At 50.1% G+C, this 18,850-nt stretch overlaps 1 protein-coding gene across 6 annotated transcripts in view; it reads right to left on the reverse strand.

Annotated features, from left to right (window-relative positions):
- LOC126921973 (uncharacterized) overlaps nucleotides 1-18,850 on the reverse strand; it is a 229,615-nt gene that overhangs the window by 70,443 nt on the left and 140,322 nt on the right. For 4 of the 6 annotated variants that reach the window (XM_050734091.1, XM_050734092.1, XM_050734095.1 and 1 more), the window contains one exon: nucleotides 349-1,679. The exons of 1 other annotated variant lie outside the window; for it this stretch is intronic. The gene's annotated coding sequence lies outside the window, so the exon portion shown is untranslated. Of the gene's footprint in view, nucleotides 1-348; nucleotides 1,680-18,736; nucleotides 18,786-18,850 lie in introns of all 6 variants that reach the window. One more of the 6 variants, XM_050734094.1, reaches the window with a different exon arrangement.

Consider the following 18,850-nt stretch of genomic DNA (forward strand, 5'->3'; position numbering starts at 1 on the left):
ATGATATCCGGCGGAACAGCCGGTTTTCAGAATGGTATCCAGGGTAATCCTCTTGCGGGAGAAAAATCTCACGGAACGGTGGCAACTTTGCGGTTTCTGTATCGGTCGAGGTCCACGTGCCGACGCGATATACACGGATCGTAATTTGCACGCACCTCGGAAAGCTACGTTTTCAGCGTAACGGGCTTTCAACCTGGACGATACGGTCCATTTCCCGACGCAATTACCGTATACCACTCACGCACCTTTTCACGAATAATTGTAGCCCCGTTCGTTCTCATATTCCGTCGCCGCTTTTACCAGCTATTATTTCGAGCTTGCAAAGAGCAATAATGAGAAGGAGCCTACCTCAAAAATTCGGGCGACACCTTGCCGATTTGCTAGCAGCGCATTTCCTTCGAAAATACGGACACCCTTCTTCTCGTAGCTTGCTTCTCCGCGCACCACTCGTATCACAGCAAACACAACGATCTTTCTTTACTCGCAAAATGATATATCCGGTGCGCCGATTTCGATCACTCTGTCGCTTGCTCTCACGAATCACTGAAGCACCGTAAGCGTGTCTCAACGGCAACGATCACTTTCCTCGAAATCACCCGTCGTCGACGACCGTCCCTGCTCGTCGATCGTGCGCTCGTTCCGTTTGCCGAGAAGTTACCGGACGGTGGCTTTTTGTGCCGAAGCGTCGTTACGAATGTGCACGGTAGACGAAGCAACGGGGTCGAGTGATCGCGAGCCATACGCTGTCAACGAACACGATGATCAACCGGAACCACCGTCGTCGACAACGTTACACCATTATTCCTCGCACTGTCGATCATTCCCTTCTCTCACTTGTAGACACGTCGAGTATGCATACGCACGGAACCCACCATGGGAAACCTCACTCCGTTTCGCATAAGCCGAAGACTTCCACGGGCACGATCGAGCTCGTATCCTCCGGTGTCAGCTGTCCCCTTGCGCTTCCGACGTTGCTGCGGAACATGTGTTCATGGAAGCTCGAACGCACCCGCGTGATCGAACACGAAACGTTCCTGCACGCCAGTCTCACCACCCTGCAACACCTTCCAACTCGTCAAGACACGCGCTATCTCTCGCACTAAACTCTCAACGACTACGCTCGCTTGTCAGCGGCGCGCGGCACACTGTTGCTCGCCGTTTCGCCCGACCGCTCGGAGGCTTCGTTTCGTTTCTGCCCCCACCGTTCCCACCGAAAGCTTCCTCTACCACGTTGCCAGCTACCCCCATCCGATGCCTGGTCTCCCTACTCTCGTCGCGTTGCGCTACCAACCCCCCACTCCTCCGGGCCGCGACTCTTCTTTCTTCGTATTCTGCGTGGCAGACTCCTTTCACGAGGGTGAAAGCGAGATCGCCAAGGGGTGGAGTGACGATGCTACACCGGACAAGGATGGAAACCGGTGTCGTCCTTTTACAGCGTGAACACAACGGTGACTCGGCCTGGAAAAAAAGAAGCTGCACCACGCAGGCAGGAGGGTGCACGCAACGAGTCCAGCTCCTCTCCGTGGTTTTACGCCCTTCTCTACGAGCCTGTACCGTGGTGCCCTCCACCGTCCCGTGCTGCCTTCACGGGGGTTGTTTCGTGTCGACGGGCTGATACAATGCGCCGACGAGCCGGGTTCAATGACAGGACTCTCCGTGTCGGGGTAATTCCGCGGGGGCTGCAACGAAACAAAGTCGTCGAGTAAAGTGACGCGCGTTGTTGCTGTTTGCACTGGCGAGCGTTTAGCTCGAGACAATACGGATGATTTTGCTGTCTGTTCTTTCCACGAGTCTGTATTTAACGTCTATCGCGTGTCGATTCACCGCGCGACACTGTAAGCTCTCTTACTAGTTCGGGTTCGCGTAGGCTTTCGCGAAGGATTTCGGAGGATCAGAAGTTTCTTTGACGAAACATCTGTAGCTTATCGTAACACTGACAACGAGATAGCGAGCGTGGCGTGGCGTGTGGAAGAGGAACGGAACTCACGCGCAAGATATGGGTCAGGAGCACGGCCAGCTAAGCGTTTTTCCTATCGCGAACACCTGCAATCTTCCTACGACCGGATTGCGAGCTCTCGTCGTCGGAACATCAAACTTGGCGCAACCACTCGTTCCCCCTGTTGTTGTCAATCGCGATTTTTCGTCGATTTAACGGAATAAAGTACAACGCTCTCGCCTAATCCAGCGATCCCAGGTTTTCCGGAAACCATCAAACGAATGCCTAATCATCTCGTAGCGTGCGAGCGCGGTTAGAGAGCCGGGGCGGCGGCTTGCTTTGACCAAACACTTAGCCACGCGCTCCTACGCGCATATAAACGCAACAAGGCGGACGTATCGTGAAAACGCAGCCGGAATTGCCGACTATGTTCCAGCGGTGTACCCCGGCATATTGGACGGAATTAATTAAACGCTCCTTCTCCAAATCCCCTCCCCTACGCCTGGCCAGCGTAGGCGTATTTACCCGATGGGCTTTGAGGATCGGATTGCAGGCGCCCCGTGAGAGAAGGTCCCGTCGTTTGTTCGCTCCTCCTTTCCATCCGACCTCTCTCTTTCCCTCTTTCCCTATCCTCATCGCACCCCCTGTCCTCATACGCCCTTCGTTACTCTCACGGTGGTTGCATGCTTCCAGGCAGCGGTATTTCGAGGCCTAGCGGGGACTACCGGCGGACATCCGCAAATACCGCCAACGAGTATTTAGAAATCCTTTCGTTCGGGCCGGTGGATTGCGAAAGGGAAGCAGAGTGGCCCCGGCGCCTGGCGTCGGTAACTTCAAACGGGCTTTGCGAAACAGGTTGATGCCGAAATAGTCCATTGTGGTTATCGTATTACTCGCGATATTGTACTCGTCATCGACCTGTTCGCCGGTAAATGGTCCGCGTTTTGCCAGAGGGGTTAGGTTGTGCGCGTTCTCTCTGTACCTAAACCGCCGCGCGTCGACCGCAGACGTTGATGGAAAGAGTCATCGGTCGAAAAAAGAAGCGAAAGAGACGAATAAGGTCTTTGGAGAGCGGATAGAGGCGGATAGCGATCGGATTCCGCGGAGCCGGGCCAGACTCGCGCAGATTATTCGTCGACGATGCTCGATGGGCGGACGCCGGCGCCTACGCCGAGCGGCGACAGCTTTTCTGGAAGCGCTCCAACCGAGGCTTGTTTGCCAAACGCCGAGCCGAAAGGTGATGCAGCGAATTTTCCGAGTGTTTGCTAAACATCCTTCTGGAGCTTGTGCACCGTGACGCCGAGTGGATGCTCGTCGACGGGCCTTCGCGTGTCGCTGCAAAGGCGTTAATGCATTCCGTGAGAAAGTGGACACGGCTTGACGGAAACCATGGTACCGTAAGTGGTCGTTGCCGTGCTCTGTTCCGCGATTTATCGTCGGCAGGAACGTTGCGTCGTAAGGAAGGATTCGTCTTGCTTCGCGAGGCACGACAATGCTTCTCCCGACACGGCAACGTAACAGGACGATTCGTGCGGGTAGCGCGTATTTGTATACGAGATCGTTCGCGGAATATTCGTTTTCTTCGGAAAATTAGCGAAAACGACCAGGACAGCGGGAACTTTCGAGCGTTATCAACGTATCTCGACAGACGGACCGAAATCGATGCTTTGGTTAAGAGTTTTAACGCGAACAAATACGGTTCTCGGGCTGGCCGCGCCAGTAGATTCCATAGTGAAGGAAGATTGCGCAGTCTGTTTGCAAGGGATGATGCATCGTTCGACAAACACGGGTAATCTTCGTCGGTTTTCGGGCGTCAGAAGTTTGTTTAACCTTCCTCAAAAACACGCGAGATAGCCGGTGTATCTAGCCGGGCAAATAGACCGAGGAACTTGTCGTATCTCTGGAGAGAGGAACCTTTCGACAAAAACACGCGATAACCGCGTCGAGCAACGTTAAGTTCGTTGCTCTCGGAAATTCGTCGGAAAAACCAGCGATAAAGCGCTAATACCTTCGAACGACATTCTTTCGCCGGTGCTGGAAAGCCGAAACAAGGCCGGTGAGCACGAAACTCTCGAATCACAAAGTATGTATACTCGCTGAGTTCGACTCGACCGCGCTTTTCACCGACTTTCCACGGTTTCTTCCGAAACTCGTCATGAAACTTATCGACGCGTTATCGGTCGATGAACTCCTCGTCCAACCGCGTGCGTTTGCTCGAGCTCGAGGTGATCAACGTCCTCGATTACCACCGATGATCGTTACCTGCTTTTAAATAAACATGGGACGCGTCGTGGAGACTCACGACCGATTCCACGTTCATGTTTGAACGCGATTACCACAGCAATGGATACGAACATCGTACCAGATCGTGTAAAGACGATAACGGGAACGTCGATAAGATTAAACAGTACCGGTACAAAGAGCCGTGCTGTCCCGAACCCGTGTCGATGCCGAAACGATTTTCCTCGATGCTGTTCGATCTTCAAAGGCGGCACCGTGTCAACCGGAACGCTGACCCAACTGTTTGTCGTGTTCGTGAACGAGACGAGAAGGGTCATTAAAATATCGTCGCTATAAACAGCCTGACTCATGACGACCCGCGCACGCGCTACCCTGATCGCGACAATAAAATTGATATTAATGGAGTTACGAGCGGTATACCTCTGGTAATTCTTGCCGGTCATTTACAGAGCGGCTTCTTTAACCCCTTTGTCAACGTCGATGAGAATCGTATTCTACCTAAAGATCGTATCTCCTCTTGAGATTGTTTCTTTATCTTTTTCGATCGGTAATAGCATTTGTAACTTGAATCGTCGTAAATTTTGTTGCTTAAAAATACTAAATAAGCTATTCACTCTTCCCGACATCTGCGATATGAGATCCGTTAGAAGAGCGTGCCAGATTCCATGAATTTTCTCTGGTTGACGTGTTAATAAACGGTCATCGCGCGAAACAGTTGCGATTTTTCTTCGTCCTGAGTATTCGCGTTGCTGGCAAAAAGCGGACAGGTTGTGTAACCGATGCACCGGTATCCGCTGTTCCTTCCACGTGTTCTTCGCTCGCCGTGTCTACGCGCATCGTACTTACACGCATCGTGACTACACGCACAGTGGTGGTTACGCGAACGTGTCCGTATGGGTTCCGACGCGCAACTGATTTATGATCCAAAAAGAAATTACGAACGTAGGTGGACGATGATTTATCGCCCGGGAATAAATTGCGTATACCTTCGGCTGGCAGGGGTCGTCAGTCCGCGGAGTATTGCGCGAACGTAGTCGAACAACGATAAACGCGAAGACTGTCCATCGAGTTCGCAATGCTCGCTATCCACTCGTTTGGCCTGATAACGGTTTCCACTCGGACGTCCAAGGGAAACGCAATCGGCCGCGACGTAAATTTCTCGACCTTTGCTTATTACCGTGTTTATTGGCTTCGACGATGGAGGAGCGCTGATCTATCACCGCTTTCACCAGGTCGTCGTAAAGCCATCTCCAAGAACCGAACAATCCATCGTTCGCGTTTTTCAATTCGCTTACTCGACGACTAAAATCGAAATACGACGACCGAAAACTATTTCAGCGCGTCGGGATACTTAGAATTCAGTTGATAGTGGCGGATGATTAATTCGCGAACGGTCGAAAGGAAAGTTGGAAATACTGGTGGTTAATCAGCGCGACGCAAAGTGGCTGTTAATATATCCGTGGAACGCGCGAAGCTATCGTGCGCAGGTTTGGTGCGACGTTGGCGAAATTATTTCACGGCGAGATACGCGCCGGCAGCTCGTACGTTCCGCGGTCGCATACTCGAAACGTCGCCGCGAATTTAAACCTCGAATTCAGCGGCACGTGCGCCTGGCCAGGATTACGACCGGAGAAAAACGAAGATACCGCGGCGAGATACGCCGCGACATAATTCATTCCGCCGCGTTATATGAAGTAGCTCTCGTGATGAATTTCAAAACGTCCGGTTGCCACGCGCTCGGGAAATATACCAAGAAAAATGCGATGCACCGTCTCGCGTTTAGACCCGTTCCTTCGCTTTTCCATTGTTCTCGCTCTTGAAAAAAGGAGAAACGGGCTTGAAAAGGGCTGGATTCGTGATGAACAGGCGGATTTATTTCCAGGATTTCGAGTTACGCTGTGACGTGAACGTGACGTAACCGAAAATTTCCAACTCGTACGCTGAATTTTGCCAAACGCTACTACCGTTGTACCCTCTCGAATTCTTCCATCTAATCTCTTTTCGGGCATAGAGCTTGGTATCTTGTAACTCTGTTGCCTTTATTTATACTAAGCATACTAAGTATTCTAGCGTTTCACGTGACTAAAACGGACGAATTAAAAAATTTACCCGGGGCTAGCTAGGCGAAGGAGCAAAAAACCAGACCGGAATGGACGATAAGTCGGTTTTCGACGAGCGTCGCTATCGGCGGTCCAATAGCCGAAATGGCAGCCGCGTTACGTGGAATGGAAACTTGAAGCGTGTTTACCTCTAACCGTCGTACGTCTCATTAGCTTATCTCGACATGGAAATGCTAGGCGTTGCAACCTAGAAACGGCCCCGTTGCTTTTTCTCCACGCGTTTCCAACGCTACGAACTTCGACGAGGACCGGTTCTTCCACGTTCGTTCGGTGTGAACGCCGCTTTAACGAGGAGAAACTTACGCATCTCGTTATCCAATCTTTGGAAGGAAGATCTCTCAACGGTTCTCAACTGGTTCGATTAATTCCGAATTCGTAATGGCCAACAACCTCCGAGAAGCATTTCAATCCTCCGATAAATCCGTTTTCCGTGTTAATTTCCCACCGGATCGCGTGTCATCTCTCGCAGAAAGAGATCCGAACGACAACGTTTCTGTCACACTCGGCATGTGCAGATGGCGAAAGGTTGGACGAGCAATTATAACTCCGCCTCGGTCGGATCTAATTCTCCGAGCGAAGCCATTCGGACAGAACGAAACGGTTAATGAATCATAATCACGAGTCGTTAAAGGGTTACGATGACCCAGCTGAAAGGTCTGCCAGGAAAACGACGCGAGATGGTGGCATGAAAGGCGAGCCGGTTTCAGGACCGACCTTGACGATGCTTAGAAAATGACGGCAATTATCGCGAGGACCGGTTGCTCGCGAAACGAAAGGAGACTCACGTGCACCACCGCGTCTCCACTTTCCTCTTCTTCTCTGGATTCCGACCCGGTCGCTTCACGCTGCCACCAATTAACCCCCTGTGGATCGGGGTGACCGTAAATTCATAAATCCATCAGTCAGAGTCTGGAGGACGTCTTGGAGAGCTTTGGACGCGATGAGTGCCTCAACGGGGTGCCGGAACACGGAGAACAATGCTTTTGGATTTCGAGACGAAATCGCGTATCCGCACTGTCGTGGGTTCGTAACGCTTGCCAGTCATTTGCTGGCTCCATATCCGTTTTCGGGTGTGCGAGCCTTCTGGGAAGCTGGTTGACCGAGTCGAGACGATTTCGTCACAGTTGCACGTCGTATCCGGAGGCCTAATCGATGGTCGACCGTGCAACAATATTCACGGCCTTTGTTACTGCGTACGTATTATAGTTTAGGATAGTCTGAAGGCAGGAAGCTGAAACAGCATTTATTCGAGGCCTGGTTTATTCGGCTACGGTTACAGCCAACGTATGCGACGTATTGTCGTTCCGACGAACTTGATACATCAAAGTAGCGAAATATACGTAAACACGGCTCTAAATTTACGCGATAAGAAAATATATTCTTCCACGATTGTATTTTTATTTAACGTGCAGACTATGTTGCCAACAATGACGAGGTCTCCAGTGAACGTTTATATACGTCCACCGAGGTCCTAAACATTGACGATCAACGAATCGGTAGTAGGTCATGAAAATATATCAAGCGATGACGTCGTAGCGAATAAAAAGACGAAGCTGACAACGACAATGAATAAAATTTAGTTTCAATTTTTCTAGAATTGATCGCGTAATAGATTTCTATGAATGCGTGCCATTCAGTCGCGTTTTATTCGTTAGAACGCCAATTATGCATCCGCTGTAGCCACATACTAGTCTTTGCAACGAAAGAACGTTTATTGTCGCGCACTTTGTTGGACGCAACAGTGTAACGAAACTCGAAGGTGTAACGATTAAAGCTACGTTTAATTAAAGATGCCAGGCGTCGCGAGGAGATTCTCCTGCGGGTACACGCCGAACGACTGTGGGTAATTCGTGGCTTTCGCGGCTGGGAGGAGAAGCGGTAGAGTTTCGCCGGGCGATGAAACCGGAAAGTTTTCTAGAAGTTAAGAGTTTCGGCCCGGAGATCGCTCTTCACGCGGATTAACCGAAAGTAACCGGCAGCACATCCTTAATTGGACCATCGTTCTTGCACGCCTACCGCGCGCCGCTTCTCGCTCAAACCTTCGCCACACGTTATTTAGTAAGCTAACAAGCAACTAAATCCTCGCTTAAACGAGCTCCCACGATCGAGCGTTTACGCAGTGCGGAATTTTTCCTTCTGTGTCCTCCCTCCTCGTCCATTTTACCACAGTTCGCAAATTTTTTCGTCGAGAATCATCGGGATGGGAAACGCGCGAGAAGAATCTGTCGACTCGAAAGCTGCGATCAACGTCGAAATTTCCACGAAGCTTTTCGCCTACTCGTTCGATACACGAGCGTCGCTACTTAATCGGCCGTGAAGAAGCCCATCCACTCGGTGAATCCGAGTTCGAGAGCCCGTCTCGTCCCCATGATCGAGGACACCGGAGCCCTGCCACGCAGGAGAAATCCCTGAAGATCGATTCGAGCGTGCGAGGCTTCGCGCCTCGCCGTCACTGGGATCGGCGTGCTCTCTTAACGCTTTAATCCCTTGGCCGTAGCTCCGGGGTTTGGGACCGGAGGCTCCTGGCAAGTAAAAGAGGCATTCTACCTCTGTCGAGCGTTTATCTCGCTCGCCCTCTTTCTCCAGTCGTTCCGAATTCGTCTCGGAATTTCCAGTTTCGTACGGAAAACCTGTTTATCTCACGCTCGGTCTCGCACCATGCTGCTTCCTCTTTGTTTTTCCAGCGAGGCTACTGATGCAGTGGTCCTACTCGCACTCGGGGTTGGTCCGCGATCCGCAGTTTATAATCTGGTCCGCTTTGGGAGACGTCAGTTGGCACGCGAGCCCCTAAGGCATCCCCTCGTTCGAACGTCGACGGGTCGATCCTCGTTCACCGGGATTGCCAGATATATCGAAGGGATGATATCTGAATTATCTTCGCAGGCCGGTGTTTGACCGTGGAGGTCCGTTAAAACGTCCGAAAAACAACAGGCAGCGAGGCGAACAGTTGGGTGAGACGCGGAGATAATTGGTGGTCAGGTATGCCGGCTCGTTCGATCCGCTCCGATGCCTATATTCGCTTCGCTCTAACTCCCTCAGATTTGTATTGTTGAGATACGTCGACTCGTTGAAGACGCGCACGTACGTGTATTTTGTTTTAACAGTACGCTCCTTGTTCCTTTGCGTTCACTGGCGCATTTTCTTCCGTCGCTGTCTGATTATTTCACCTTTTAAATAATTCTAAGAGAAATTTCCAAAGCGTATCTTGGATATCGTTCATTTACATGTACACACCTGTTCGTCGTTTTCTCGATCTGCATTTTGATAGCCAAGGAACAGTTGCGTTAGCTTTAAAATGCTACGGCGAATCCTCGTTATCCGTCGAAAGCGATCAAGAATCAGCGATTCGTAACGCGAACAAGAGTGCCGGATTCGGCTCGTAATAAACGGCTTGGCGTCGTCCAGGTCGGATGGAAATAACGCTCTCGTTCCAGGAGGCTGGCAGAGCCTCTCGTTTATTCGGCTACCACGCGGGCTGTCGTATTTGCATATACAGAAATTCATCGTAAAAGACCACAACAGAGTCTGCGCAAACATTTCGGAGTGCATTTAGGCAGGGTCCTCGTCTACAAACACGTCCTCATACAGCGGCGTCGGTGTAAACGCGTCTTGTACATGGATAAAGCCGTCTCGTTCGAAAATCCTGTGTAAACTGTGAGCGGTAAACGGCTTCCTGGGACGATGACAGGGGCCTGCTTCGATGTCCCCTTTGCGTCGTGTCCGGAGGAAACGTTGAAAACACCTGCATCCAAAGCTCGAGTTTCTTCAGCCATAGAACAGATGTAGAAGAAACATCGAAAGCTAACTATTCTGTACGTAGTTGCGAGAAAATACAAATTAATGTCGACTACTATGACAAGCTTCGTTTGAACGTTAATTCGTATTCGAAGAAGCTCGTAGCGCGTTACTTGCTGGATTGCATTCGACGTAAACGGTGTAGCTTACTACGTTTGCCGCGGGAGGCCAAGAATTATTAAAGCGTTATGGTCATTAATTATCCGGAGATTAAACGGATTAGCGGTCGAGATCGGAGTTAAGGGAACGGGAGTATGTTCTTTGAAGAGACAGCACGCGGCTCCGAGAGGAGATTGAGCGGTCTTCATTACTCGCCGGTCGCTCATTATGCTCTCAGCTTGAGGTCCTGGCACCTTCCTGCCGGGCCGTCACCTTTCGTGGCTCGTATCGGATCCTGGCTTTTCGGGTATCTCTCCGCCACCCTGGCGGCTTCCTTCATCCGAACCTCGCGTCAGCTTGCTAAACGATCGTTTAATCCATCGCTCGTCTGTCCTTCTATCCGGAGAAGCAACGACTCTATTTCGTTTCATTCTTCCTCGAGAACGAACCGTTTCTCTGGTTCTCGTCGAATGACCGTGCGGCCATGTTCCTTCGATAATGAATCGTCGTAACGAGCAATGCAGAGCTGAGCGAAACGCCAGACAATTATCATCGACGAAAGCTCGAACGCGGACACGTTCGATCGAATATCCTCGTATCTGTACGCGGCCTGGAAATGCCGGGATATGCGAATAATCCCGGTCAATTTCGTCGATACATGCCGCTTATGAGCCTGCAGCCAGCTCTTGCCGCGCATAATTATCGTCGGCGTGATATTCGAACCGTTGGGCGAATTACGCTTCCGTTCGTTCGCTCGTTTGCCTGCTGTCAATCATTTCCAGAATTCGTGCCAGTATTGACAATAAGCGGATTTCTCCAACTGCAGAAGAAGTTATCGTTCGAGTGGCAACGTGGAAGGTGGCTGGCGACCAGCGAGGATGTGTAGCGAAGAAAAGAAAGAAAAGTGAGCAAGCGGAAGAACAAAAGGAGAGGACAGACGCGCACCTGACCAAAGAGAAACGGCGAACAAACGAAGTAGCTGGCGTGACAAAACCGTGGACTGGTTCCCAAGGCCGAAGCCGAAACGCACGCGCGTACACTCTGTTACACGATTCCGGTCCGGCCAGCATGGGATTTGCCTCTCTCTTCCTCTTTCTCTCTCTCTCTCGCTGTTGTTGCTGTCGGTTCCGCCAACCTAGTTTCCCGGGGTTCGCGGCAAATTTCATAATAGCAACGGGAGAACCGCGGGAACCTCGATGTTGATTGTCCATCCCGGCGATCCAACTTAATTAAAGAGTCCTCGAGTGCTGCTTGACGCTGCGCCGACCAAAGTCACCAGGCTGAACCGGACGGCAAATATTGAGTTTGCGTCGGACAGAATGTAGCCCGATCTCATGCGGACGTAATACTCTCCCGATCGAACGTTATTATGCGCCCGATACCGTGGTCGCCTGCGTGATAAAACGAATTGCGCGAATATGATATTCGCGTGTAATGGGAAGTTGTTGGAAAAAATGGGATATCGTAGTTACGCAACGTAACTCGCCATATATTGTACTTTGGAATACGAAAAAACGCGAAAGGAGATCAGCTTGTTATTGTTTCGCTCGTAAAACTACGTATTTTCCTATATTTTTTCGTGTTGGTTTGATTTCGATCACACCCGTTCTGAATCAGCCGGTACAATAGTGCATCTTCCATCAGTTTTCATACATCCCAGCAACGAATTCGCTCTGCGAATCGAATCGTTGAATTCCAGCCTCGTCTGAATCTCGACAAACGAGTGTGCGTAGATAAAATCGCATGCACACGGAGCTTGGCGCGTCCGTGCAAACGCGAGCAAACGGAAGAAACTCTCGAGTCAAGCCGGTCTATTCGAACGCTTTATGCCACGGTAAAGCCCGTAAAAGGTTCCCTCTTTGGTCGCGTTCGCGCACATCTACGGCCACCGTGTATACCTTATAAGCGAACGCGCGAAGGAGAAGCTCGTGCCAGGACGAGGGTCCGGAGGAAAGGCGGACGCCGAACGGGCCAGGAAACGGAAAACACGAGCAGCCATTGTCGTGGAAGACCGTGGCTGGCCATAATCTGAAACTCGCCGGTCCATTCACCTTCCTGGAAACCTTACGTAAATACTTAGTTATTTATGAAAGGATTACCGGAGGCCAGTCTATTCCGCAATAAATACAACTTTCTCGACTCCTCCCAAGTACCGGGGGATTTTCGGGATATTCGTTCATCGACAGACGCAAAGTAGAAACAAATACGTTGCAAAGGGTAAGTTTGGACACCGAGACGGACGAGCCGACACCGTGTCCCTGCGAAAGAATAAGGAACCGAGCAAGATCCGGTCTGCCTGTCTCGGAAGATTCGTGTTTCTAGCAAGTCTACCTTTCCAGCGCCACGTACGACCGCTTTCTTTCGGTGATAACTCGTCCGGTACGTGCGCTACACCCTTCACGGGCCACGCCATTAATATTCTGAACTCTCTTCTTCGAGGGTTTTGGATCAACCTCCTCGACGTTCCTGACGAAAAGAATTGGCCGGTCGCGTACGTGAGGACACGCGCTGCAAGACCGACAGACCGCTTATCCATCGCGAACAATTCCGTTTTTGTCACGTCTGTAAGACTCGACGCAGGGAAAGGGACTGAATTACGACGACGCGACTCGCTTGTGATTTATATAATGGAAGATGAAACAAACGCGATCAAACGTTAACTTTATTTTTTTGACCGTACCTCTGCACGGTGTTTCGCGCTGAAATCGCGTCGGATTGCGGCACACCTGGCCCATAAATTCGGTATCATTAGATCCTCTAAATATCATCCGGACTGTTGGAGGATTCACCTCGAACCCTATTATTTTTTATGACCGTTATTATCCCTGGAATAACCTGGATGGTTGGCGAGTGAACGAGGACCGTGTCGGCTCGCCTCTCTTTTAGGACGTCCACCGAAATCACGAGTTCGGATACACCGAATTTCGTTTTCGACCGAATCGATCGACCTTTCGAACAACGACGCACAGACTCGATTTGATCGGATTGCGCACCGTTTTTCGATTTTCCATACGAACCACATCGGTACACAGCTACGACACGCAACGAAACTTTCCCCGTTTTTCTCCGTTATCTGGCGCACGTTTTCTCCAACAATCCGCCAACAATAGGTCCGTCATTTCCAGGTCGGAAGCTCCTACTCATCCTACTCATTACCCGAACCAGTTGAAACAACCGAGCGACACAGTGGCATTATTCGCGTTTAAAATAATGTCGCGTCCTATCGTTGGCCGTGTTTGCCGAGTAATTATAAATTTCCCTCGATCGCATCTGTTTCTTTCATCGAAGGACGCCACGGAATCCAACGATTTCGTAGTGCATTCAGTCTCAAAACGGACGAGACAAATGCCTGGCGCGAACAGTCGAAGCAACTCTCGCTAAACAAGAGAAGAACATTCGACCAATGGAAATTTCGTGTAATCGGACAAACAACGAGGTCGCAACGTTGATAGAAACACCATCGCCGGAACTTACTAATTTTCTCGGCGATGAGATGGTTCGTTTAATTAAATCATATCTAATATCATGTCGATCCACGATAAGTGAAACGCGCGAGGAAGATTGGGACAGCACAGGGAGAGGAAAAATATAATAAAAGGAATCATCGTCGTCGTCGTCTAAGGCGCACGTGCGAGTACGAATATAGGAACACTCTATAGCCGAACCCGCTGTGTGCTTCTCCGTTGTCTCTGGGCAAAACGTGCGAACCACGGCGACCGACCGAGTATACACACCGACAACGATAATGCCACGGCTCGGGCGAGAAGCACGTTCCTGAGTTCCTGCTGGTCAGATATTTGTAATTTTCTTCCTGGTCATTGGCGACCGAGGAGGACTGGCCGCGCGTGCACGTGCGACTCGTTGATTCCCAAAGAATCTTCCATCGAGGACACTCCACCGTGATACTGTCCTTCGCTCTCTTCCATAGCCAGCCACTTACCAATCGCCATCCTCATACAATATCAACGCCTCGCTGTTTCACGCATAATTCGACCAGTGAGGATTTCTTTGAGAAAGAGTACAAAGGAGCGGACAGTTTCTTTTTGCGACATCGTTTCGCGATGAAATACGAACCTTAAGGAATATCGTTGAGGAAGGAAACGAGAAAAGAATCCAACGACTTACAATGGAATTGGTAGTGTATTTCAGTGGACGTTCGTTCGCTCTGTGTAACTCTGTCTACGTTTTGGGTAGTTTGCCGAAGCGTCATCGGGAGACCAGGCAGTTTTTCACCGGCTGTCTCCGAGAAAGTGACAGTCACGGAGTAGTAATCGATCGGCCACGCGTTAAAGACTCGGTGTTCCTCGAGTTGTTCGGCCCGCTAATTACTCGACTGTCCTCGACAGGCTGCGGTTGAAACCGAGAGAGCGGAGGCGAAACGAGCGACGCGTGGAAAGTTCGTAGCTCCGCTTCCTTGACAGGAACAGGTGTCGGCTGCACAAATTTCGAACAACAACCAGACCATCTCTTCTCTGCCTGCTCCTGCTAATGAGATGCACCGATAACATCCTGTTCTCGTTAGCCGGCCAGGGAAAGACGCGTCTCGCTCTTTGAAAAGTGTCGTAACCCATAACGGAAGTCAGGGAAGAGGTTTCTTCGTGTTTTCGTATTCCACACGATGCGTATGATTATCACGGGTTCAGATTTGGCGGCCGAGATTGTACGAATTGGTTCAACCGGTCCTGGGTCGACGCTTCCAAGAAGTCTCGTTTATCCCGGCTCGATCTCGTTTTCCTTCGTAATTCGTGGTTCGTGTGAGAATTGTACGGAGCACGATAATTTGTATCGTCGAGGATTATCCTGGAGAATGATGTTACTGGGAACTAGAGTTCGGGAGAAAGATACTCAGACGTTCACACGTTGCGCGACTTACAGAATGCTTGATATTCGGGTTAGATCGTGTCGTGCGATATCTATCTAGTATGTAGTATGTGATACACGACCATTTAATTAGTAGAAATTCTAAACTTCGCAATAGATGGTAAACGATTCGATAAAGTAAGAAGTGAAAATCAAAGAATAGAATGCGAATGTGAAGAGTAAGGTTGAAACTTGCAGACACGTTACGAGACAGCGTTCAGATCGAACATATAACACGTGAACTTTATCGATAGAGGACCGCACGTATTTTCACTCCAGAAAGATCGTGTTCCGCGATTTCTTTCCGACGAATTCCTGGACGACTTTCGAGTATCCGAGAGTGTCATCGGGTCGACAGAGCGCCGGGGACTCGTAATTCCGACTAGGAAGCGGTAGTTTCGAAACGGACGGCAACGTTTCCCTTTTCTCGTCAGGCCAAAAGGTAACAGAAGGTAAGGAAGTCTCGTTTCGTTGGTCCGAACCGGTCTGGATTTTATTTCGTGCGCGTTTGTCTTCCGCTCGGATTACTCTCGCGGCCATAAGCGGAAGATAAGATACCGTGCAGGATACCTACGTAAGGACCTCGTGACATATGGCGGGCGTACTAGATCTCGCTTCTCTTTCTCTCTTCGTCCTACTGTCTCTGTCGTCGTTTCTTCCCGGTTGCCTGACTTTTCTCTTCGACCTGCTGTCCTCGCCAGTTCTCTCCTTGTCTGTCGTCGATCAGCGGACGCGTTCGACCTCTCGTTACTCGGATCTCGTTCTATCGTTGACGAGCTGCTGCACACGATCGGAAGGAAGTTCACACGGATACGCCGATTCCTTTCAGGAAGGACGCTCCGAACGGACCGAACATTGACCAGCGAGCGAGTCAGTCACAGCACGCTCGATTAATAACGAACAGATTTAATCGATGAGATTTCCCGCTTCCTGCAAGTTCCGCGCGTTTCGTGTTTCCTACGTTCGGTCCCGCGTTTATTCTTCCCGACAGATCGGATGCTTTCCGCTTTCTCGGTTAGTGTGGGCAGGTGACGCGCCTAGACAAAGAATATTTTCACTTGCCGTTACTATAATCGTGGCTAGCTGTTGTGTTCTCGAGGCGCGACCAAATCAACCCAATTTTTCGGAATAAAGAACAGTTAATTTGCAAGTGTTGCGAATAAAATTACATTGTACATCCTGTGGAGCGCGTTTATGCGATTTCAAGCGTGTTTGCCACGGGATAATCGGCGCAACCTTGTGTTTAGAGCCAATTTCTCAAAAGGAAAAGTGGTCGATGTTGAAAGAAGGTAACAGTTAGAAGTAACACGTTATCCCAGAAGTAGGCGTGTCCAGAAGGGTGCCGCGGAGAAATGAGAAAATTCTAGTTTCCAGGTTCATCGTCTAGCCGGGACCATGACCGATCGTTTCCGTGACGCGGTAAAAATCGGGGAATTGCCGTAACGCGATAATGACATTATCAGGTTCGACGTTGACTGTTCCCGGACTGCAGCTCGGGGCAAGCTGTAATTTGTCGGAGTGTATCTCGGATCGAAAGCAACGGATCGGTAGCACCAGGTCGCGAATAGGCGGAGAAAGTCTCTCGGAAGCGAGATGTCGGAGATAAAGGAGGCGAGAGTAGAGCGCCTGTTGTTCCATGCTTCACCTCGTCTTCGATACTGATTTTTCTTTGTTCTACGGACGCCTCGTCATCGGCGTCCGGTCAGAAAAATTTTAATGGGCTTCTCGAGAGCCTACGTTGTCCGAGGTATCGCGCGCTGGAAGACGTATCTCTCGCTTAAACGACACGATATGGCTGCGAGCGATCTCGAGCACGGACTTGCACGCGACCGGTTAACCCACAATCACGGTGAAAACGCGTTTCACATTGTTTTTCGGAAAAAATTCCGATCCTATCTCGTCTGACTTTGTATACATAGCACTAAGCTAGATAGCTATAGGACTGGCTGTATTCTTGCGTCGCTCTTCCGCAACGATAAACCACGAGAAATTGTTTCGAGCACGGTGGTTAGCGAAAATTTATGCGTCCTGTGTCATATTTTCGAGAATCGCCCGAAGAGGGTTATCCTCTCACGCCCTTTATCCTCGCCAAAAGTTGCAGTGTGTAGAATGCGATAAACATAGGAACGCAGCGTTGCTGCGTTGCTGCCTGTTTACGCACAAGCTGTGTAACATTTTTTACGTGCGTAAATATCGAAATAATACGCTCGCTCGTGCAACGATAATGTTTCTCGCGAATTTTTGTTTTCTCAGACAACGAAAAAAAAAAAAAAAAAAAAAAAAAACAGGAAAGGGTACGCGAAACAGAGCTACTTTCGCAAATTGCTCTCGAAAACAAACTTTTCGCAGAATATTAATTCTATCGGGAATGTTTACGCACGAAGCGGCGGCGTTTCGGTCGTCGAAGGAAAAATTGGAGAATTTTCGTGGTTCAGGTCCGAGTTTGGTGCGGGGAACGCGTGCGAGCCTAGTAAAATACAATAATAACGCTGGCCGGTAATTGGAATTCCGGCATGGACGTTTCCGCGGCAGAAATAATATTTCTTTCCGGCGTTGTAATTCGTTACAGCCAGCAGCGTGGTCATGGCGTTATCTTCGTCTGCATGGAGGGAGCCGCGTAAAAAAGGAATTAGAATCCGCAGAGAGGTCTAGTTTGAAAGCAGTCGTGCAGGGTAGAAAATAGAAAGGATAAACCGAACCGCAGAAAGAGAGAGGAGATAAGGGCGGAGTGAAACGCGAAGGCGTAAGAGAGAAAAAGAGAAAGAGAGTCGGACGAACGTGGCTAGTAAGCATCGCGTAGGTCGGCACCGGGAGGAACGGCCGGAACAAAAACGTAGCCTTTATTGGTCTTTGTCCGCAATTGGAACGCGATGCTACGGCGCGATGCGTCTACACCGGATGAGATAATCGCTTAATTACTCTCGATACCGTGTTCGTACTCGTACGCACGCGAACCGTCCGCTAACCCAACTATATACAGCGTAACACGAAGAAGATGAAAAGAGACGAACACATAGAGTTTGCTCGGAGACACGATTCAACCGAGTCACGGTTTCCACAGCATGGTATCGAAATTGTTCGCTTTTCGAGGAAACGACGCGAGCAAAAGGGGGTGGAGGCTAAGGGTAGTTTTAATAAATACTCGTGTTGCGTGAGTTCCGATCATAGGCACACCCTAGTCGATCGTGGGCCACGCAATGCAACGACGAATGGTATTATCAGCGGCAATGTGACGAGTATCGGTGTCGCGTTTGCACGATCCCCGATTGGTTCTTTCTGTTTCAGCACCGGCTGTCTAGTCTGGTAATTACCGGTTTCGCGTGTTAATGTCTTCATGCAGAAGGAGAATAAGTGGGATATCCCGGGGGCCGACCGGTTTACCACATGGCATCGTTTCCTAAAATAAGACGTTTCCTCGTGGCAGAGACAAGGGGAACGTCACGCCGCGTCTTTATTAAAGCATTAGAGAGCTAGCGATCTTGCTACGAATCGCTGGTCGGAATAATTACACGCTTCGTTTCTCCCTTCTATCGTGCGATAGATCGCCGTACGGCCGATCGCGTTCTACCAGCTACGCGGTCCATTAATAACCGGTGTCTGTTGCATGATACCCGTTTGGTCCTCCCACGCGAATTTAATACGTTCTCGCGCCTTTTCGCTTGTCGCGTCTTCGACAGTTACTTACTCGACACGTACTTGGCAGCGGGACTTGTCAGATCTCGGTTTTCGCTTACCTGAAACATAAAAGAACATCGTTGCGTTATTTATCGTAGCGATCGTCATGGATTAACACGAAGCT

The sequence above is a fragment of the Bombus affinis genome, chromosome 11 (assembly GCF_024516045.1).
Source record: "Bombus affinis isolate iyBomAffi1 chromosome 11, iyBomAffi1.2, whole genome shotgun sequence".
In the NCBI taxonomy this organism is placed as follows: Eukaryota; Metazoa; Arthropoda; class Insecta; order Hymenoptera; family Apidae; genus Bombus; species Bombus affinis.